Source organism: Chlorocebus sabaeus, chromosome 4, assembly GCF_047675955.1.
Source record: "Chlorocebus sabaeus isolate Y175 chromosome 4, mChlSab1.0.hap1, whole genome shotgun sequence".
NCBI classification, from domain to species: domain Eukaryota; kingdom Metazoa; phylum Chordata; class Mammalia; order Primates; family Cercopithecidae; genus Chlorocebus; species Chlorocebus sabaeus.
This window is the reverse complement of record NC_132907.1, coordinates 24,097,537-24,122,129: the sequence shown is the minus strand read 5'-3', so window position 1 is coordinate 24,122,129 and position 24,593 is coordinate 24,097,537. Positions and strand designations below refer to the sequence as shown.

At 37.5% G+C, this 24,593-nt stretch overlaps 1 long non-coding RNA gene across 3 annotated transcripts in view; it reads right to left on the bottom strand.

Annotated features, from left to right (window-relative positions):
* Positions 1 to 24,593, bottom strand: part of LOC103222989 (uncharacterized) — a 56,036-nt gene that overhangs the window by 19,122 nt on the left and 12,321 nt on the right. For all 3 annotated transcript variants that reach the window (XR_012092750.1, XR_012092751.1, XR_005244586.2), the window contains 3 exons: positions 15,192 to 15,497; positions 14,734 to 14,819; positions 6,844 to 7,040 (listed from right to left, as the gene is read on the bottom strand). This is a non-coding gene — a long non-coding RNA (uncharacterized lncRNA). The remainder of the gene's footprint in view (positions 1 to 6,843; positions 7,041 to 14,733; positions 14,820 to 15,191; positions 15,498 to 24,593) is intronic.

Here is a 24,593-nt window from a genome sequence, read left to right as displayed (position 1 = left end):
AATCAATAAATGGATACATCACATTAGCAGAATTAAGAACAAAAACCATGCAATAGTTACAATAAATGCTAAAAATCATTAAACAATATTCAACATGCCTTCATGATAAAACCTCTCAAAAAACTAGGTATAGAACTAATATACCTCAAAACAATAAAAGACATATATAACAAATCCACAGCTAACATCATATTAAATGGAGAAAAATTGAAAGTCTTTCCTCTAATATCTGAAATAAGACAAGGATGCCCACTTTCATCAATTTTATTCAATATAATACTGGAAATCCTAGCCAGGGCAATTAGGCAAGAGAACAAAATAAAGGGCATCCATGTTGGAAAGGAGAAAATCAAATTATCCTCGTTCACAGATAATGTGATCCTATATTTAGAAAAAGATGCCACCAAAAAAAATTGTTAGAACTGGTCAATAAATTCAGTAAAGTTGCAGAATACAAAATCAACATACAAAAATCAGCAGCATTTCTATACACTAACAACCAACAATCTGAAAAAGTAACCAATAAAGCAATCCCCTTTATGATGGTTATGAAAAAAAAAAAAACTAGGAATAAATGTAACCAAAGAAGTGAAAGATCTCTACAATGAAATCAATAAACACTTGAACTAAGAAATGAAAGAGGGCTCAAACAAATGGAAAGATATGCTATGCTCATGGACTGGAGGAACTAATGTTGTTAAAATGTCCATACTATCCAAAGTGATCTACAAATTCAGTGCAACTCCTCTCAAAGTACCAATGATATCCTTCACAGAAATCAGAAAAGAAATCCTAAAGTTTGCATAGAACCACAGAAGACCATGATCAGCCAAGGCAATCTTGAGCAAAAGGAACAATACTAGAGACATCACACTACCTGATTTCAAATTATACTAAAGAGCTGCTATAGTAACCTAAACAGTATGGTACTGGCATAAAAACAGACACATAGACCAATAAAACAGAATAGAACCCAGAAATAAATTCACACATTTACAGCCAACTGCTTTTCGACAAAGGTGCCAAGAATATACATTGGGTAAAAGACAGTTTATTCAATAAATGGTGCCAGGAAAACTGGATATACTCATGCAGAAGAGTAAAACCAGACCCCTATCTCTCAACATATACAAAAATCAAATGAAAATAGATTAAAGACTTAAATGTAAGACCTAAAAATCCTGAAGCTACTAGAAGAAAATAATTGGACAATGCTTTAGGACATTGGTCCAGGCAAAGATTTTTTGGTGAGACCTCAAAAACAACAGAAGCAAAAATAGACAAATGGGATTACATCAAACTAAAAAGCTTCTTCACAGCAAAGGAAATGATCAATAGACAATAGACTGCAGAGACTGTTGAATGGGATAAAATATTTGCAAACTATCCGTCTGACAAGGGATTAATAAAGAGAATATACAAGGACTCAACAGCAAAAAAATAATAATAATAATCTGATTTTAAAATGGGCAAATGATATGAGTAGACCTTTCTCAGAAGTCACACAAATGGCCAACAGGTATATAAAAAAATGTTCAATATCACTAATCATCAGGGCAATGCAAATCAAAACCACAATGTAATATCATCTCACCTCAGTTAAAATGGCTATTATCAAAAAGACAAAAAATAACAAATGCTTGTGGAATGTGGAGAAAGGGGAATGCTTGAAAATTGTTGGTGAGAATGTAAATTAGTATAGGCACTGTGAAAAATAGTATGGAGGTTTTTCAAATAACTAAAAATAGATCTGCCATATAATCCAGCAATCCCACTGCTGGGTATATAGCTAAAAGAAAGAAAATCAGTATATTGAAGAGATATTTGCACTCCATATTTATCGCAGCACTATTCATAATAACCAACATATATAATCAATCTAAGTGTCCAAAAACGAATGGATAAGGAAAATGTAGCATATATACACAATGGAATATTGTTCAGCCATGAAAAATAAATGAAATTCTGTCATTCTCAGCAACAAGGATGGAACTGGAGAACATTATGTTATGTGACGTAAGCCAGGCAGAGAAACACAAATATCACATGTTCTCACTCAAATGTGGTAGGTAAAAAAGTTGGTCTCTTGGTCAGAGTAGAATGATGATTACGAGAGGCTGAGAAGAGTAGGGGAGAACTGGGGGTGAAAAGAGGTTGGTTAATAGGTACAAAAATACAGCTAAACAGAAGCAACAATTTCTAGTTTTTGATAACATAGTAGAGTGAATATAGTTAACCATAATTTATTGTATATTTCAAAATAGCTAGAAAAGATTTGAAATGTTCCTAACACAGAAAAATGATAAATATTTGAGGTGATGGACATCCTACTCTGATTTAATCATTGTATGAATGTATCAAATATTAAATGGACCACACAAATCTTTACAATTATGCATCAATAAAAAATTTTTAAGAAAAATATATGGACAATAAAGGCCATTCTGATGAGATTTCAGATGGAACTGAGGACAAAGATATTGGAAACTGGAGTAAAGGCTATCCTTGTTATTAATTGGCAAAGAATGTGGCTGAACTGTGCCCATGCCTGAGAACTTTATGGAAGGCCAAAGTAGAGACTAATGAACTAGGGTATCTAGCAAAAGAAATTTCTAAACAAAATATAGAAGGAGCTTATGGTTAATTTTAGCTGCTTATGCTGAGATTTTGGAGAAAAAACAGTAATTTAAACACAGAATTTATAACTAAAATGAAAGCATAACAGAAAGATTTGGAAAACCCTCAGCCTAGGAAAGTAAAGAGTTTAAAAGCATGTTCAGTAGAGGAAACCAAGGGTGTAGCCCACAAACCATTTTCTAAAGAGATTAGCACAGATAGAAGGGAGTGAGGTGCTATTCCTCAAGACAGTGAAAAAAAAAGGCAATGGAAGGCATTTCAGAGATCTTCGATGCTACCACTCCCATCATAGGCTCAAGGGCACAGGAGGGCAGAATAGTTTCAGGGGACAGGCTCGGAGTGCTATTTGTATCCCAGCACAGCACTTCTAAGCCTCAGGTATGGCTTGTGCTGCAGCTCAGGAAAGTACAAGTCATAAACCATGGTGGCATCCACATGGTGCTAATTCTGCAGGCTTACAGAAAGCAAGAGCTGTGGAGGCTTGGCAGCCCCTACCTAGACTTAAAAAGGTATTGTTGAAAGCCTGGGGGCCTAGGCAGAGACTAATTACAGGGGCAGAACCACTGCTAGAAGCCTCACTAGACCAATGCCAAGCAGAAATACAGGATTGTGACTGCTGCAGAGAGTCCCCATCAAGGCAATTCCTAGTGGAGCTGTGGAAGTGAGGCCATCACAGAGAGTCCCACTACAGTAATACCTAGTCAAGAGAGTTCAGCCACTGCAAAGTCCCCACCAGGGCAATGCCTAGTGGCATTGTGGAAGTGAGGTCACTGCAGAGAGTTCTCAATAGGGCAATGCCTTCTGAAGCCATGGTAGTGGGACTGCCACTGAGACCCCAGAACAGTAGAGCTGCCAGCACGCAATGCCAGCCTGGGAGAGCTGGGTGTACTGAGCCCAGCCAAGTCAAAGGGACAGAGCTTCCCAAGGCCTTGGGGGCCCAACCCTTCCACCAGTGTGTAGAGGATGCCCAACAGGAAGTCAGAGGAGATTATTCTGAAGTCTCCGGACCCAATATTTGCTCTCTTGAGTTTCATACTTGCTTGGGCCCTATTACCCCTTTCTTCTTGCCTATTCCTCTCTTTTTGAATGAGAATGTGTACTCCATGCTTGTCCCACCATTATATTTTAAGAGCAAATTGCATTTTTATTTCATAGGCTCACAGATGAGACTTTGGACTTTGGATTTTTGAGTTAGTGTTGGAATGAGGAAAGACTTTGGGGCTACAAGGATATAATAAATGTATGTGTACATGAGAAGGACATGAGTTTTGAGGAGCAGGGACAGAATGCTTTGATTTGAATGCCCCCTCCAAAACCCATTTTGAAATTTAATCCCAAATGTGACAGTATTGAGAGGTGGAACCTTTAAAAAGTGATTGGATCATGAGGGTTCTGCCCTCATTAATGGATTAATCGATCAATGAATAAAATGGACAGACTTCGAATAATTGTCCTTCTGTCTCTTAGCCAGTATGGAACATTGAGTCTTTAAATTACTATTGTACTTTCAACAACTACAGGTATCCTTATTCATAGACTTCCAATTTTTAGAGAATAGAGGTTTTTATGGTTGTTTTTTCACTAAAGAGCCAAGCACTATATTGAGTTTCAGCTTATTTACTTTCTAAGACTCTGGAAATGTCTGACACACATTGAATACTTTCTAAATTGGCAATTTTACATTTCAACTTAATTTTCATTATTAAATTCTCTATTTCAGGATGGATTCCACTCACAATAAGAGAAGATACAATTCTCTAGCTATGGTTTTATGGTAGCTTCTTGAATATTTCGTGAAGTCTGTTTTTCATCTTTGCTTTGTTTATAATTTGAACCTTTTTAATTTTTCCATTGAAATGTCATCTTAAGTTTCCTTATTGTAGTTAATTTTTGAATTTTTATTGATGTTTTCAGACAACGTTTAAAAACTTTACATAATTGGTTGACAAATCTTTTCTCTCCTATCTTTCTGCTTACTAAGCATTTTCTATAACTAAGAAGCTAACACTTAGCTGAACTAGTTGGTATAGATCTGTGGTAGAAGAAATCGAGTATGTAATAAAATTTTGACTTCCATAACAATTTTCTGCCAATATTCTGAAAATTTAGCAAAATCCTTTATTATAGCCCTTAACTTGGCTGTAGACCAGAATTTTTAATTCATCCTTATGGCCTAGAAATTTTATAAAATAATTATTATTGCCCTGACAAAAGAGTAGCTCATTTAGAAGGTCAGGTAAAGTTAAGTAGAAAAAGAGAAAAACGCAAAGTAGATAGCTCTCAAAAGTTTACAAAGTCTTTGAGAGAGACTCTCTTGGAGTTAGAATTATTTTTCAAGGCCTTGGAATATCAATTAGAGAAGACTATTGACTATTTGGTATTTTGTCTCCTAACTTTTTAGCGTTTCTCTTAAAGGTATTAATTTAAAGATTTGGACATGTCAAAACATGGCATCGTTATTCCAAGACAATTTTTCTTTTTGCTGTTTTTCAATAAAAATGAAAAGTTAAAAATTATGGTGCTTCTTAAAGGAAATAGAAGTTCTTTCAGGAGGATGAGGCATTCGCATGGACAAACCCATAACACACAAGAGAAAGAAGCCACTACAGTCAGTCTACATCGTGAGGTTTTGAAGGGTGTTAGGTTTCCCCAACCAAGAATAAACTATACAGGGACAACACAGTCAACAACCTGACAATTCTTGACTCTGTAGAAGGGACAAAACAAAGTAAGCTTCTTTTCCAAATTAACAAGAAAAAGGGTACCCTCATAAAGGATTTATAGAAGTCCCTAGACGATGTTTGGCCAACCCTTTTTTCACCAAGTGATTGCTGGTCTGATGGACCTCCAGCTATTAGTTCTTAAGGCCACTTTCATTGTTTTGGAAACTTATCTGGTCTATACTCCCATATGTTCTCTATGAAACACTCCCTTATACACTCAATAGAAACAGACAATCCAGGATAAAACAAAACACATGAAACAAGACTTTGTACATACAGACAAACAAGAGCAAAAGGCAAGCAGCAAAATAAGCATGTTAATAGTAAAGAATATATGTATATCAAATGGCATACCTCCAAAACAAAAGGTCTAGTTGTTGTCTTATAAAAAGTTCTAAGTCTAATTGTTTATTGTATGGTTTATATTAAAAACCAAAAAACGCCTAATTGCTTTTTGCAACGACCTAGGCCTAAGCAAAGACCTATTTGGCTACAAATTCTAGAATAACAAAATAAATTCAGCACCAAGAGTCAATGAAACTAGCCAGAGATCAGATTATTGTTGAGATTAACTAACTTGGCAACATATCTGAAGGGTAAATAGAATTTTGGTACAAGGTGTCCAGTGAGTGCATCTGTTGGCCTAATGGTCCTCTAGAAGGCTGCCAAATGAAGACCAACATTCAATATCTAACATACAAAGACAAAGTTAACTTATTGCTTGTTACAGTAAGAGATGTGGGTCAGGCACAGCCTTTTCAAGCAGAACAGATGGCTGATCTTATATAGTGTTTCAAGAAAGCATAGCATTTAGGAATTGGTTGACTCTCAGAAACATAAGTAGATTGACATCATCTGTAGAAGTGTGATTACTCAGGTGAGACTATTGTTGATTGGGTACCGCTCAGAAACATGCTCATTGGAATGAGTTTGTCCCTGATTGACTGACCTTCATAAGTGAGATTGACAGAGTAGTTGGATTGCAAAATTGTGTTTACTGAGTTGATAGAACAGATTTAAAGCAAGTTATAGTGGTTACTTGTTACCATGACTTCAGAATTATCAATCTTTTCCTATGTTTCTAAGAACCTTCTTTGTTCTCAAGTTCAACAATATGATCAAAGAAGAAAGAAAAAGAAATAGAAATATTGGAGGCTATTCATGGCTCAGCATGGTGGAGCTCTGTCAAAAATGGTACACCTTACCACTTGGGAACAGGTGTCAGCCTTCGAGTTAAATGGAAAATGTTCAGTATGAGTGAGATTCCTTGTACTTTGTATGGTTGAGCCAGTAGAAAAAGGAAGAGATTCTTCTGAAAGAGTTATAGTTGAAACCAATACATATTTAGGCAATTTCAAAACTTCATTCCCTATTGAGATTATCACTTATTATATACAATATTCCTTTTAGAAAACATATTTATAAACCATACATGTAAATTTGTTGACAGAGTATTCTGTATTCTGCTTTTATGTTCCCTTACTTGTTTTTCTTCTTTATTTGATGATTATGGCAGGGTTCTCCTCAAAGAACTTCATATGCAATATGGTAAGCCACTTCTAGTTGTAATTTATTATATCGTCTTCATTTCCAAGGCAACTGGTTATAATGTTATTTGTGACCACAGACATAGAACTTCATCATAGAATTAAGCGTTAGAGACAGTAACTCCAAATTTATCTTTTGAAAAGAAGAGGAAGAAAAAGATAGCATCAGTATGATTAACAGCTTGATCTCTGGATTCAGACAGTTCCTGACTCCTCCACTTATGAATTGTGTGACCTAGGGCAAGTGACTAAACTTCTCTAAGCTTCTGTGTTCTCATCTGTAACGTGATGATAATAAATAATATCCACTTTATATGGCTATTGAGAGGATTAAAAGCATAAATTATGTAAAGAGCTTAGCATAGTTCCTGGCACATGGTATACACCTAATAAATGTGATATATCATTTTTGTAACTAATCTTTTTTAAGTATGAAAAGACTTTATCCTAAAATACATAATTAATGTGCTTTTCTTTCCTTGTTTCTACATAAATAAAAATTACTTTTAATATTTTGAAAACATTTACAACACAAAAATCTTAGCACTTCACAGCCCTTTATGATAAAAAAAAAAGGTTGATAATTGTGTTAATATATTTATGATAAGAAACAGCTTTACTTGGACAAGGATTGGACCTGTGAGGTCAAAGAAATGTGTGAGTTCATTAAGTGTGGCTTAAGTATCCAGAGAAGGTGGTTATTTGTACTCCTAAAGAGTTCACACTCCAGCAACTCTCAGTACATCTAATGACATAATATATGGAGCCACGGACCACTGCAGGAGAAAATGGTGAAGTGTCCATTTGGGACAGGGCCTTCTTATTCTCATGAATTTCTCAAATATGTGGGGACATAAGACTACAAAAGGATAAGTAATACTTTTGTGAAGTCTGTGGCCCATACCATTGTACCCCAGGAAAACGAAAGAAAAGTTCTGAACAATTCTGGTGAGCAATTACCTATTGAATTAATATGCCATAATATATTTGACCATTCTCCTACTGTGGAACATGTAGTTTTCCCCCGTATTTTTTCCTTTTACCTCGTAAATAATGATGCTGCAAGCCTCATCTTTGTTTATAGAGCTCTTTTCTTCCACTGAAGCAGCATGGTACAATGATAATGAGGCCACACCCTGGAGTCCTACTCTCTAGCCTCAAATCCCAGCTCTGCCATTGACCAACCATGTGATCTTAAGCAATTTGTTTAATCTTTGTTTCCCTCAGTTTCCTCATGTGTAAAATGGAGATAATAAAATTCCCAGTTCATATGGCTGCTATGAAGATTAAATCAGTTAACATATGAAAGGCACTTAGAAAAGTGTCTGGCATTAATTCAGCATGTAGGATTCAACATCTAGGTGTTACCTAAAGATGCTCCTTGACACTTACCATGGGGTTACAGCCTGATAAAACCAACATAAAATAGAAATCTCAGTGGTTGAAAGTGCGTAACAGAGAGTTTCCACTTGCTTCTGTTGCCCAGAATGAATTTTTATTTTTATACTTTCCAAATTTTCTAATACTTTTAAATTTGTTAAGTGTGAGAAATTATAAATTTATGGATTTTCTTACACCTTTAAATTTATAAAGTGTGAGACATTACCTTATTTTTTTAATGTGAATTTATTTAATTGCTACTGAAGGCATTTTGTAAGTTAAGTGACTATTTCCTTTTCTTTGAATGCTGTTAGTGCCCTTTTGTTTTTAGGGGTTTGGCGTTAGGCTTTAGTTTTTGTTTTGTTTTGTTTTTTGTTGCTGTTTTTTATTTGTTTGTTTTGAGACAGAGTCTTGCCCTGTTGTCCAGGCTGGAGTGCGTTGGCGCAATCTCAGCTCACTGCAACCTCCGCCTCCTGGGTTCAAGCAATCCATACCTCAGCCTCCCGAGTAGCTGGGACTACAGGCACTCATCACCACACCTGGCTAATTTTTTTGTATTTTTAGCAAATACAGGGTTTTGCCATGTTGGCCAGGCTGGTCTCGAACTCCTGGCCTCAAGTGATCCGTCTGCCTTGGCCTCCCAAAGTGCTGGGATTACAGGCATAAGTAAACGTGCCCGGCCAGGCTTTACTTTTGACTAAAGACTGACATATTGAAAATTTCATTGCTTCATCTGTCATATTTAGTACAAGTAATTCTCTCAGTCTCTTGTTTTCTTTTTAAGCTCCTTTTATTGTTTTTCACATTATAGATATTTTAAATGTTTGTATAGTTATGTGTGTCCATCTTCTATTTTTTCGTTTCTGATTGCTCTCCTCTTTTCTTCTTGTTTTCTTACAATTTGATTTGTTAATATTTAACTTCCTGTAGTTTTCTCCTAAAGGGCAGAGACTCTGTGAATCATTATTGTATCTATATGCCTAGCCCAGTCCCAGCATGCAATGAACTACAATAAATACTTGTGGAATGAATGAGTAAGTGAAGGAACAACTGAATTGGCCCCAGTAGTCCACAGACCACACTCACTTGAGATTACATAATAAGGTCACTTTTTTTTTAACAGCCAACTTATAAAAACTATGAACTTGCATTCCATAGGCTACAAAAACCTATTCTTCCAGAGGATTTCCTTCCCATGGATCTGTTAAATGTTCCACTAAATCACTACTACAATCATTTGTCAGTGCTGTTAGAGTCCAGCAAGTCACTTCTGCCATCACGTCACCAGTTTCTCAAGAATACTGCTCTGCCCTATCAGTTACTCTCCAAGCATAGATTCTGATCCCTCCCTTAATTATAGAGAGCACAGGTAACACATGAATAAAACAATTAACAAAAATGTACTGCAAACTTGGGTATGAAAGAAGTACAATGCAGGCTGGGCACAGTGGCTCATGCCTTATAATCCCAGCATTTTGGGAGGCCGAGGCAGGTGGATCACATGAAGCCAGGAGTTCAAGACCAGCCTGGCCAACAGGGCAAAACCCTGTCTCTACTAAAAATACAAAAATCAGCTGGACATGGCAGTGCACACCTATAGTCCCAGCTACTTGGAAGGTTGAGGCACAAGAATCGCTTGAACCTGGGAGGTAGAGATTGCAGTGAGCCAAAATCGCACCACTATACGCCAGCCTGGGTGACAGAGTGAGACTCTCAATGCAGTGTAGATTCCACCAACTACTGGAAGGAGTTACTTTGGGAACACAGTGTGGCAATGGCCAGCTCACCCCATCAACAGAAAATCGCCAGGCATCTCCACACTCTGGAACACTGGCCCTAAGAACCACTGTGGTGGGAGTATGTGTGTGTGCAGAGAGGAGAAAGAGATGTAGAGATGGACGAAGAGATTCAGAAAGAGATCTTTCCTCTTCAAATCCATTCCCTGCTTGTTTTGGCTGTTGTGACAATTAAATGAGTTAAATTAAATAATTGACAGTGGAAGCACCCACTTATGCAGAGTACAGTCTGGCTCCTATGGCCAGACAGGCAATGATAAAGGTCAACAGTACATTTTACAAGTCTGAGTTATTCTGTCTTAAATAACACAATGTGAAAGGCACCAATGCTCCAAATTCAGGTGGTATTATGCCAATCCTAGTCCCGTGATTCCCTTTCACAATTTTTATCTCCATAATAAAGAGCTCAGATCTACACAATGCTCTTGGCATGGTCCAGTGAGATAATCTCCTGTTACCAATTACTTAGACAAAACTCTCTCTCTCTCTTCCAACATAAATAAACAAACTGTACTTTGCAAGGACAATTCAACCTAAATCCATATTCTAGGGCTACATATTTTACCCCTCTGATTTTAAAAGGACATACACAAGCCACTAAACCCAATTTATACTTCTAAACGAAGCTTGTCAGCTTACTAGAAACTTCAATCTCCTCAAAAAGCAACAAGTGAGTACTTGCTGTAGACGTGTGTAATTCAAAAGGCCCATTCTGGTAATTTTCCCAAAACAAAGAAAGTCTGCTCCAAAGATGAATCAATGACTCCATCTTTTAAAAAGAAAACATGTGGCAACTTTTGAATGATTTAATGCCAGATTTCAAAAAAGGTAAAGTCCTGATGTGCAGCCTCTTGCAGAATGAATAAAGTAGTGTGAGGTAAATGTCCAAGTTAAAGTTTCTCCATATTAACATCTGGTTGTCTTAGCCCATTTTCTGTTGCTATAGAAAAATACCACAAACTGGGTAATTTATAAAGAAAAGAAATTTGGCTGGGCACAGTGGTTCATGCTGTAATCCCAGCACTTTGGGAGACCAAGGCAGGGAGGATCACTTGAGCCCAGGAGTTTGAGACTAGCCTGGGCAACATAGTGAGACCCTACCTCTACCACAAAAAAAAAAAAATTAGTCAGGTAGTCCCAGCTACTTGGGAGGCTGAAGTGGGAGGATCACTTGAGCCCAGGAGTTGAGGCTGCAGTGAGCCATGATTGTGCCACTGCACTCCAGCCAGGGTGACAGAGTGACGCTGTCTCAAAAAAAAAAAAAAAAAAACAAAGTATTTCTTACATTTCTGGAGGATATGAAGTTCAAGGTTGAGGGGTCAGCATCTGTTAAGGGCCTTCTTGTGTATTATCCCATGGTAGAGGGCAGAAGGATAAGAGAGCATGTGCGCAAGCAAGAGGTCAAACTTGAAGGCTCAACTCCTTTTTATTCAGCAATAATCCATTCACGAGGGTAGAAAATAAACATCTCCCATTAGGTCTCATCTCCCAACATTGCTGCACTGAGGATTAAGTTTCCAACCCATGCTTTTTTTTTTTTTAAGAGTCAGAGTCTCAATCTGTCACCCAGGCTGGAGTGCAGTGGCTCACTGAAACCTTAAGCTTCTGGGCTCAAGCAGTCCTCCTGCCTCAGCCTCCCAAACAGCTGGGATGACAGGTATGAGCTACCATGACCTGTTGGTTTTCTTACCAGTTCTTAAGTCATGATTCTTTTCTTAATTACTTCATTACTTGCATAAGCGGAGTTCATCATATCTTTAACATCTGTGTAAACTAGGCTATCTATCTGTTCAATTACCTCTTCATTTTTTAAACTCATTCCATATCATTTCCACTCATTTCCTTTAAAATCCTAGTATCTAACAAGAATAGTTCTTCCTTATAATTTTTTCCTCTCTTAGACTACTATATGAGAATTCTGCCCATTTATTTTGGAAAGCAGTTTTGGAATCATTTTATTGAGTTCTATAAAGTATTCTTTGGTTTTTAATAGGAATATGGTAAATCTATACATTAATTTGGGAAATATTCTTTACTATTCACAGTCATCCTACGTCTTTGCTTTCATTTGGGTTTTTAAAAATTATTTCATTAAACTTTTTATACTTTTGTGAACCCTGAAAATCTGAGCCAGGTCTCAGTTAACTTAGAAAGTTTATTTTGCCAAGGCTGAGGACACGTGCCCATGACACAGCCTCAGGAGGTCCCGATGACATGTGCCCAAGATGGTCAGAGTACAGTTTGGTTTTCTACATTTAAGGAAGACATGAGACATCAATCAACATAGGTAAGATGAAAATTGGTTCCATCCAGAAAAGGCAGGACAACTTGAAGCAGGGAGGGAGCTTCCAGGTCATAGGTAGATAAGAGACAAATGTCTGCATTCTTTTGAGTTTCTGATTAGTCTCTCCAAAGGAGGCAATCAGATATGCATTTATCTCAGTGAGCAGAGGGGTGACTGAATAAAATGGGAGGCAGATTTGCCCTAAGCACTTTCCAGCTTGGCTTTTCGCTTTAGCTTAGTAATTTGGGGGCCCTAAGATTTATTTTCCTTTCACAGTTTATAAGCTTTCAAGATTCCACATTAATTTCCATATATTTTATAATTTGCTGACATTGTGAGTAAGATCTTCTTTCATTTAACTTTTCTAGTTGGCTATTCCTGACATTTAGGAAAGATATAGGTGTTTGCAGATCTATCTTGTATTAGCCCATTTCACTGAATGTTTTTAATATCGCTAACAGTTTTGTTGCACGTGGGGATGGCTTAATTTGGATCTTCTATTTCTTCAAATAACAACTTTGTTTCCTCTTTTCCCAATATTTAATTCTCATTGCTTTTGGAGGACCTACTATGATTTAAAGAATTTTCAGCATTAAATTGGAAAATAATGGTAACAAAAGGCACTTTTGCTTTGTTTACTTTTTCTTTTTCTTCCTTTTTTGAGACAGGGTCTTGCTCTGTTGCCCAAGCTGGAATGCAGAGGCACGATCACAGCTCACAGCAACCTTGACCTTCTGGGCTCAAGTGATCCTCCCACATCAGCCTCCCAAGTAGCTGGGACTGTAGGTATGCATCACCGTGCCCAGCTAGTTTTTTAATTTTTTGCAGACACAGGGTTTTCACTGTGTTGCTCAGACTGGTCTCAAACTCCTGGCCTCAAGTGATCCTCCCACCTTTGCCTCACAACGTGCTGGAATTACAGGCATGAGCCACTGTGCCCAGCTGCTTTGTTCATTTTTTTAAAGGACAGTGTTTCTAGATTTGCTCTACCCTTTATAAAACTTTAAATTCTTAGTTTTTCCTGTTTTGATGTCATAAAATAGCAAAACTATACTCTAACTTAAGGTATTTTAAAACTGGACTTTGAATTTTATCAAATGTTTTGGGCTTTTATTGACATATGGTTTTATTATTGAAGTTTTTCCTGTTTCGATGTCATAAAATAGCAAAACTATATTCTAACTTAAGGTATTTTAAAACTGGACTTTGAATTTTATCAAATGTTTTGGGCTTTTATTGACAAATAGTTTTATTATTGAAGTTACTGATCTGTGATTTTTGACAGTTTCCTTTTCATTGAATCATTCACTGATTTAGAGAGAGAATTTCCCTAATTCCCCAATCTTGAGTAGCCTCCCCTCACTCTTTATCACATCCTTCATTTTGCTCTCTTCATGGCAGGTATTATTTTATTTTAAATTAGCTTGTTTGTTTATATCAGGGGTCCCCCACCCCCTGGTTCGTGGCCTGTTAGGAGCTGGGCTGCACAGCAGGAGGCAAGCGAACATTCCTGCCCGAGCTCTGCCTCCTGTCAGGTCAGCAGCGGCACTAGATTCTCATAGAAGTGTGAATCTTATTGTGAACTGCGTATGTGAGGGATCTAGGTTGCATACTCTTTGTAAGAATCTAAGGCCTGATGATCGGAGGTGGAACAGTTTCATCCCAAAACTGTGAGGGATCTAGGTTGCACACTCTTTATAAGAATCAAGTGCCCGATGATCTGAGGTGGAACAGTTTCATCCCAAAACCACCCTCCTACCCATTTCACCCATACACTCCCACACCCCCAATACCCCCACACCTCCCTACACAGCCCCCACTCCAGTCCCTGGAAAAACTGTCCTCCACAAAATCAGTCCCAGGTGCCAAAAAGGTTGGAGCCACTGGTTTACATGTTATTGTCTGTCTGCTATGCATGGCGCCCCTACTGGTAATGCTTGCTTTGAAATCTTTATTGGATTTTGCAATATTAAATTGTGATATACCCTGATCTAGCATTACAGTACTATCCTGGAGCTAATAGAAGCCAAAGCTGCTTCCTAAATCCTGGCCTTTCCTGCAGCTTTCTTTGCAAGTCATCTCTGTGCAGAAGTGGCCTTTCACTCAGCACGGAGCACTGCATATAATTCATGTTCCTCAGTTTCTGAGCTAATGTTCTGACCTCCTCTAAGTCTTGCTGCTACTGGACACTGGGAGACCTGGGATTTGTGTATAGTTTGATTCAAAGATTGTACAAATAAGAACTCATAATTGTTAAATATTTTTGGCAAAAGATAAAGTATTTCTAAACAAATAATGAGATCAAGATAGCAGCACTAGATAAAAAATAACACTTGGATTCCAGCCCAGATGTTTTCACTATTTACCATGTGATCTTGGCCAAGTTATTTATCCTCTTAGAGTTCTCTTCTGTAACATGAGGTCACTGCATTAGATTTATTGATGCCTCCAGCTGCAATTTAAAATGAATAACCTATTAGAGAAATGTATAAAAGTAATATTAATAAACTACTCATATCTAAATTGTTAAAGCAAACCTTAGTAAACCTTTAGGTACTGCTATCTTATCAAAATATGCTGATGGGATAGTGGAATTTTTGTACCCAAACATCAAATCATCTCTTCCAATTAAATCTCATGAATCATATGATTTGGAGTAGTACTTCTGCAATGGAAAACTCTGGGGTAGTCTCTCTAGCTTCTGTGCTTGTTCTAGGAACTGCTCCTCCCTCTCTTTTTCATCCTCCCATCATAGTGCAGCTATAATGGGACCCTTCCTTCTGGCCACAGCTAATCATCTGTGATCCAGGTGTGGATACCTCACCTAATCAGAGCCAGTGAGTCCCATCCCCAGGAATTTGGGTCTTGGATAGGAAAAAATATAGAAAGCAAGTTGGTCTCTCATTCTTGAAGCCATAAAGTGAAAACCTTGGGTGTGCTAGGCAGCTGTGTTCCCGTGGAAAAGTTGGTCTACAGAAAAAAGAAGCAAGCAGAGGATCTAATATTGCTGGTCCCTAGGCTAGCTGGAGTCTTATCTGTAGAGTAGGTTGTTCAACTCGTCCCCGTACACTTTATATAAGTTCTTCCTTTTGCCTAAGCTGGTTAGAGTCTTGATTTGTTGCCTTCTCCCCTGAAAAATAAAAAATAAAAATAAATAAAATAAATCTAAAATAATGCAACTTCTAATAAGATGAAATCTCTCATCTTTAGATAATCTTCCCAGCAGGTATGATTACTTCTCCCATAACCGTGTTCATCTCTGTGACTTCTATGGGAGTGCCTTGAGTTATCTGCTCACATTACTCCTTCCTTTTAAAATGAAATTTTCCCATTAGCTTAACTAGTATAACATGTACTTTCTCCAGCAAAAATTGATCTGTGTGGCTTAGAGATATTTTCACCTTGAATCTGTCACTTCTGAGCCCTTCTCCTTCAGATTCTGTTGCACAGAGCAATACAGTTGTCTATTAAAGAAGATTTACAGGAACTTAGACACTACTTAAACTATGTACAGATTTCTGTTGCACCTGTAAGATGGGCCTCAATTTCATCTTCTCAGGTCTTGAAGTGAGAGAAAAGATAAAAGATGTGTGATAATTTGAGAGAAATAATCTTTTGGATCAAAACAACTTAAGATATACTAGAATCATGGTAAATCCTCAACATAGCAATGTGATGGCCTCCTGCTTCCTCAGCAGTCAAATTCCAGTAGTATACCCACAAGAATTACAAAGTAATTTTATGCACTCCATATATCAGAACATACTTCTGAGGAAAGAATACAAATTATTTGAGCAAAAACTGAGCATAAATATAACTAACCAACATAGAGAAAAGAGTTAATGAGGAAGTGGGAAAGGTGTTAAGGGACAGAAATTAATAGCTTATCCACAACTATTGTTGAAATTTTCCTTTGTTTTGATTTTTGTAGATATCTTACTGGCTTATATATTCTTCACAATAAAATCCCTAATGATTTTTCTCCGTAATTTATGCAAATACGCATGCCCTCAGAAAAAATCCAATTCCAAGATTAGAAAGTCTTCCTTCTGTTTAGTCTTAAGGGACCATGAGATATGTTTTTCCCCATGGGCAACACAAGCCCTGTGAAATGCAGGCAGAGCTTTCATGCTTTAAAATTCATTTATCTAACTGTACAATCATTACCAGTATGGGCAAAGCAAATCCAAATTACCACTTACACTTCAGGCCAACTAGAAAAGAGACAGTTCTCATTTTAGAATTCTTTAAATCTTCCCTGACAGGAGTGCTAGAAAAAGCATAACATACGGAGTCACAAATTGGTCTTTTGACAAACTGCCAATCTATTGACTCTTAAAGGAAGAACAACAGTGAATACTAAGGACAAAACAGAAGTAATAGCTGAGAAGTGCAGTTGAAATTGAACTAAAAATGCAGAGGAAGAGAAAAAGGAGCCAGTCCAGCATAGGTATGACTTCAGAGCCACAAGGGAAAACTTCATAAGGAAATCTTTCGTTACTTTAAAAGTTTGGAAGACATCTTCGTAGCAGAAAGCCTCCATGGTTTGGTGGAATGCATTGATGCTTGGATATTAGGATTCCAGAATTTCTGGTACAGAAATTAAAAATTATAAGCAGACTTTCCTATTGCCCTTATTTGGTTTCTATCTCCAGGGATAATTTAAGAGATATGTACACAGGAATCTTGACTTTTTAATCTGTAAATTTTGCTATAACAATCTAGGTTTAAAAGTATAAACTTTTCTTGATAGAATGTCTCTTATTATGAAAGCTACAAATTCTGTATAAATTAATTTTGTGCAGAATTTTCATGACATACAAAACATGAAAAATGATATGGCAGATTATTTGGACCAATTACATGTTATTCCACATGTAATTATAATAAAATTATAAGTGACTTCTAAATTATTAATGAAATTAAAACTAAATGTTTAAAATATTTAGTTCTAGTTGTTAACCTGCTAACTTAAAATTACATATAGTCACATACATCGAACTACTTTTTTTCTTACAATCAAAATTAAAAATGAAACCATGTATAGAATATCATTTAATGACTCTAAAAAGTAGTATCAGGCCGGGCACTGTGGGTCACACCTGTAATCCCAACATTTTTGGAAGTGAGAGGATCATTTGAGCCCAGGAGCTCTAGACCAGACTGGGCAATAAAATTGGACACTCTCCGCACCCTTCCACCACAGTCTTTACAAAAATGAAAACAAGATTTTTTTTTAATTAGCCAGGCATGGTGATGCGTGCCTGTAGTCCCAGTTGCTTGAGAAGCTGAGGCAGGAGGATCGCTTGAATCCAAAAGTTTGAGGTTACAATGAGCTATGATTGTGCCACTGCACTCCAGTCAGGGCAACAGAGAAAAACCTGTCTCTCAAAAAAAAAAAAAAAAAAACATTGAAACAAGGTCTCGCTGTGTTGCCCAGGCTAGAGTGCAGTGGCATGATCTCGGCTCACTGCAGTCTTGGCCTGCCTGGCTCAGGTGATCCTCCACCTCAGCCTCCTGAGTAGCTGGGACCACAATCGCACTACCATGTTGGGCTAATTTTTCGTATTTTTTTTCTGTAGGGGTGGGGTTCACTATGTTACCCAGGCTGATCTCATTCCTGAGCTCAAGCCATCCACTGACCTTGGTTTCCCAAAGTGCTAGGATTACAGGTGTGAACCACGACACCCAGCCTATCCTGTCTCTTAAAAAATAAAATGAATTTAGACCGGGCACAGTGGCTCACGCCTGTAATCCCAACTCTTTGGGAGGCTGAGGTGGGTGGATCACCTGAGGTCGGGAGTTCGAGATCAGCCTGACCAACATGGAGAAACCCTGTCTCTACTAAAAATACAAAATTAGCCAGGCATGGTAGCACATGCCTGTAATACCAGCTACTCAGGAGGCTGAGGCAGGAGAATCACTTGAGCCCGGGAGGCAGAGGTTGCAGTGAGCCAAGATCACGCCATTGCACTCCAGCCTGGGCAACAAGAGCAAAACGCTGTCTCAAAAAAGAAAAAAAATATTAAAAAAATAATTTTAAGTAGTATCAAAAATTTTGGTTTAAGCTACTACATTTATTTTTGTCACTTCTCTCTTCTGAAAGCACCAGAAACTGACAGTACATGTCTTTCATTTTTTCTAAATTTTGGAACTGGAACTCTTCTATTTTTTCCAAATTCTGCTCCTAGAAGAGCAGAGAAACCTGAAATCAAAGTTCCTAATACCATACTGAAGTACTCTGATTCTCTCCATAAAGCTGGAGAAGGGCTCAGGAATTGGAGGTACAGAAAAGGCTGAGATGTAGGGTGAGACTGACAGCAGGAGAACCTACTGAAAAGAGGTTGAAAAGAGCACTGGAACCCTACCTTATGAAGCCAGCTAACTACTCTTGTCTCACCCTTAGGAAAAGAGGAGGTTTATTTTCTATGGCATTTGAACAAGTGAGGCCCCAGATTTGAGGACTCCAGGAACAGAGAGAGCAGGGATGAGGCACCAGCCAGAAAATAAGAGACTAATTAGTCATAATCAACCTTCCGCCTGTAGCCCTGTAACTCCTTCCAGGTGCCAGGACACAAGGAATCATTTTTATTCCTCCCAATCAAGACATCAGAGGAGCCTTCTATGGAGACCCAGAAAGTCCCTCAACACAAAAGCTATCTTACTGTCCCACATCCCTCAAGAGTTGCCTACCTGTCTACAAGTTCCTCATTACAACAGAGCTTCCAATCAGCTTTTCGGTGCCTTACTCTTAAATATTTCTGAATGGAGAACCAAGCCTCACCAGATATTTTTAAAAAGCCACCAAAATCAAAGGCATAGACAAAAACGAACAGAAGAAAAAGAACTTGGGGGGTGGGTGAAGAATGCAGGCAATAGAAGAAAATTGATTTTTAACCCCAATTAATATCATAAAGAGATAAGAGAAGACTAACTCAGTCTTTTACCCCCATGCCTTTCAACAAAAGATCTACATTTGAGATACCTTTAGACAGCATTCTCATTAAGATTTGCCATTATTTGCCACTAGTTTTGCTTTGTTGGGATTAATCAATATGCCCAACTCATCTTTATTTTTAATAAACTGTAACACAGACACTCAAAACATTTATCAATACTGAGACATTTCTAAAGAAAAAAGTTTGCATTCCTCAATTTTGGCTATACTGTTAATAATGTTAGTAGAATTGGCATTATTTTCAATTCTCCTAGAACAAATTATTAATCATCCCAAGCAATAAAAATAATCATAGTTGGTATTTAGTTGAGGGCTTACTTTGAGCTAGGCACTGTGACAAGCTCATTATATGCATAGGCTCATTTAATCCTCTCAACAGCCTTAGAAGATAGGTACTATTATTATTCTTATCAGACAGATGAGGAAACCAAGGCTTCCAAAGGCCAATTGACGTCTCCATGATGGCAAAGCCAAGATTTAAACCTAGATACACTGGGCATTAATGCTTTGCCTTTAACCCTTGTGCTCACTACTTCTTAAAGAAGAAAAAAGGAAATCAGAGTTGTATTGTGAAGATGCAAAAGGAAGGAGATTAAATAGTAAATTGGTAATATGTGTCACTTGAGGTTGAAGGTGTCAGGAGAGAGGAGGCTAGAGGGACATAATGCAGAGGGAATGGCCTTTGCTAGGGGAACCATGGATTGGCTCTTTTTCCCTTAAAATTCTTTAGGGATTTATCTGGGTTGTTGTATCAATTGTTTTTCTGTTTTTTATTTCTGAGTAGTATTTCTTGGTTATGGATGTACCATACTTTCTTTAACTATGCATTCATTGAAAAATATCTGGGTTGTTTCCAGTTTTTAGATATTATAAATAAAACTGCTATAAACACTCATGTACAGGTTTTCTGTAAAATTAAGTTTTCATTTCTTTGATAACTCTTCTAACAATGGCTACGTCAAAGGGTAATCACATGTTTCATTTTTTTCCCAACAGCAATGTATAAGTGATTCCGTTTCTCTGAATTCTTGCCAGATTTTGTGCTGTCACTTATTTTTTAAATTCCAGACATTCAGATAGATGTGTAATGATGTCTTATTGTGGTTTAATTTGCATTTCTTTAATGGCTAATGATGTTGACTGATTTTTGAATATTGGATTCGACTTGCATCCATGAAAAAAAAATATCACTTTTTCATGGTATGTAATTCTTTTTATATATTGCTGAATTCTATTTGCTAACATTTTGTTAAGAATTTTTGAGTTGATGTTCATTATATATTGACGTGGAGATTTCCTTTACATGTTGTCTTTGTATGGTTTTGATAGCAGGGTGAAAGTAGCCACATAAAATGAATTGGGAAATGCTCCCTCCTCTCTTATTTTTCTGGAAAAGTTACGTAATTGATGTTAATTCTTTAAATGTTTGGTAGAATTCTCCAGTGAAACCACTTGGGCCTTGATATTTATTTTCAGGAAGTTTTAAAATTATAAATTCAATTATCTTAATAGTTACATTTATATAATAGTTATGTAATTAAAATTATCTATTTCATGTTGGGCAAATTATAGTCATTTGTACTTTTTAAGGAATTGATCCATTTCATCTAAGTTGTCAGATTTTTGTGTGCAGAATTGCTCTTACTATTCCCATATCATCTTTTTGATATCTAGAGGGTTTGTGTGATATCCTCTATTTCATCCTTGAGTTTGGTAATTAATGTCTTCTCTCTTCTTTCTTTTTCATAAGAAAAAGAGATGGACATTTATTGATTTTAATTTTTTTCCAAAGAAGCTTTTTGTTTCATTGATTTTTCTCTCTGTTTTTAACTTCATTAATTTCTGTTTCTACCTTTATTATTTCTGTTTCTTCACTTGCTTTTGGTTTTTCTTTCTTTTTCTAGGTTCTTGAGGCGGGAAGGGGAAATCATGGCATTCTCAGATGAAGGGAAACGAAGAGATTTTGTCACTAGCAGACTTCTTTTAAAAGAATGGCTAAAAAAAACTAAACAGAAATTACATTATAAAAGGAGGAATTTAGGAACTTTGATAACCAAGAAAAAATGCTTTACTCAAAAATACGGTTAAATACAACAGGCTTCCCTTCTCTTGAGCTTTTTTTTCTTTTCCTTTTTTTTTTTTTTTTTTTTTTTTTTTGAGGTGGAGGAGTCTTGCTCTTGTCACCCAGGCTGGAGTGCAATGGCACCATCTTGTCTCACTGCAACCTCTACCTCCCGGGTTCAAGTAATTCTCCTGCCTCAGCCTCCTCTCCTGAGTAGCTGGAATTACAGCCCACCACCATGCCTGGCTAATTTTTGTATTTTTAGTAGAGACAGGGTTTCGCCATGTTGGCTAGGCTGGTCTTGAACTCCTGACCTCGTGATCCGCCTGTCTCAGCCTTCCAAATGCTGGGATTACAGGCATGAGCCACCAAGCCTGGCCCTTGAGTTTTCTAAATTACGTTTAATTGCTGAAAAATTACATTATCTGATGTGATTCTAAATGTATTTAGAGGAAATATTTAAGACAATTATAAAAAGGAGACAGTAAAGAGATATTACATTTATTGTCTTAGATTATTGGTTTGAGATTTTTCATCATTTCTAATAAATGCACTTAAGTTTAACCTAACATATGCTATAAATTTCCCTTATAGCCCTGCTTTAGCTGTGTCATAAAATTTTATATGTTATATTTTCATTTTGATTCAGTTCAATATATTTTTAAATTTCCCTTCAGACTTATTTGGCCCATAGATTATTTGGAAGTGTGTTGTTTAGTTTACAAATGTTTGGAGAACATTTTGCTGTTATTGATTTCTAGTTTGATTTTCTTATGGTAAAAGAACACACTATATAATTTCAATTCTTTGAAATTTATTGAGCTTTGTTTTGTAAAAGAATATGTTCTATCTTGACATTTGTTCCATTAACACTTGAAAAGAATGTTAAGTCTGCTGTTGTTGGATAGAGTATTTTATAAATGTTGATTAAAGCCTTTCGGTTGATGGTATTGTTGAGTTGCTGATTTTTCATCTAGTTGTTCTATAAACTACTAAGAGGTGCTGAAGTCTCTAACTATAATTGTGGATTTGCCTATTTCTCCTATTAGTACTATCAGTTCACCTAGCAATACAGAAAGGGGCAGGGAAGTGCTGGGAAGGGAAGGGCAGGTCCCTGGCAAGGGCTTAACTGCTGGCCCTGTGCCCATGGACCTAGGTGAGGACAGGCACTCCTGACTCCGCACCCAAATGTTGCATTTCCCAAGACCACCCTGGTCCACCACACCCCCATCTTGTGCCTATAAAAACTCTCGAGACTCGAGCAGGGAGGCACACAAGCAGCTGGATGGCGAGAGGATGGCAAGGGGATCATGCTGGAAGAAGAGCACATGACAGGTGCTGGCATAGCATCGACCAGCAGAACGAGGCAGAGTTTGGCCATGGCAGTCGATGGAGACCCTGGGCTGCCGAGCACTCCGACTTCAAGAGAAAACTGTCTCCCTTCTGGCTCCCCCATCTGCTGAAAGCTTCCCACTCAATAAAACCTTGCACACATTCTCCAAGCCCATGTGTGATCTGATTATTTTGGTACACCGAGGCAAGAACCCTAGGATACAGAAAGCCCTCTGTCTTTGCGATAAGGCAGGGGCCTAATTGAGCTAACCGATGCCTGCCACCTATGGACGGCTAAACTAAAAGAGCACACTGTAACATATGCCCACTGGGGGTTCAGCTGGAAACATTCACCCCTAGACACTACCATGGGGTCGGAGGCCAATAGCTTGCCCATCTGTATGCTCCCTAGAGGTTTGGCCAGCAGGGAACTGAGGAAGCGAGCCACACCCACATCACATGCCCTGAGAGGGGGACCACAGGACTTTTCCTGTTTCACTAGTTTGAAGCTGTTATTTGGTGCAGACACATTTACAATTGCTGTCTTTTTGGTGGGTTGACCCTATATTATTATATAATATCTCTCCTTGACTCTAGTATTTTTCTTTGCTCTGAAATATGCTGTATGTGATATCAACATAGCCACTCCTACTTTCTTTTGGTTAATTATTACATCACATATCTTTTTTTCATTCTTTTACTTTCCACTTGCCTATGTTGTTATACTTGAAGTGAGTTTCTTATAGAAAGCATATACGTGGTTCATATTTTCTAATCCATTCTGCCAGTCAAAATACAATGTTGTAGATCATTTATGTTTTTTTGTTTGCTTGTTTTTATTATACTTTACGTTCTGGGATACATATGCAGAATGTACAGATTTATTACATAGGTATACACATGCCATGGTGGTTTGCTGCACCCATTAACCCATCATCTATATTAGGTATTTCTCCTGATGCTATCCCTCCCCGAGTCCCCCACCCCCAGACAGGCAGTGATGTTCCCCTCCCTGTGTCCGTGTGTTCTCATTGTTCCACTCCCACTTATGAGTGAGAACATGCAGTGTTTGGTTTTCGTTAGTTTGCTGAGAATGATGGTTTCCAGCTTCATCCATGTCCCTGCAAAGGACATGAACTCATCCTTTTTTATGGCTGCATAGTATTACATGGTGTATATGTGCCATATTTTCTTTATCCAGTCTATCATTGATGGGCATTTGAGTCTGCTCCAAGTCTTTGCTATTGTGAATAGTGCTGCAATAAACATACGTGAGCATGTGTCTTTATAGTAGAATGATTTATAATCCTTTGGATATATACCCAGTAATGGGATTGCTGGGTCAAATGGTATTTCTTGTTCTACATCCTTGAGGAATTGTCACATTGTCTTCCACAATGGTTGAACTAATTTACACTCCCACCAACAGTGTAAAACTGTTCCTTTTTCTCCACATCCTCTCCAGCATCTGTTGTTTCCTGATTTTTTAATGATGGGTATTCTAACTGTCATGAGATGGTATCTCACTGTGGTTTTGATTTGCATTTCTCTAATGACCAGTGATGATGAGCTTTTTTTCATATGTTTGTTGGCTGTATAAATGTCTTCTTTTGAGAAGTGTCTGTTCATACACTTCGCCCACTTTTTGGTGGGGTTGTTTGTCTTTTTTCTGTAAATTTGTTTAAGTTCCTTGTAGATTCTGGATGTTAACCCTTTGTCAGATGGATAGATTGCAAAAATTTTCTCCCATTCTGTAGGTTGCCTATTCACTGTGATGATAGTTTCTTTTGCTGTGCAGAAGTTCCTTAGTTTAATTAGATCCCATTTGTCAATTTTAGCTTTTGTTGCCATTGCTTTTGGTGTTTTAAACATGA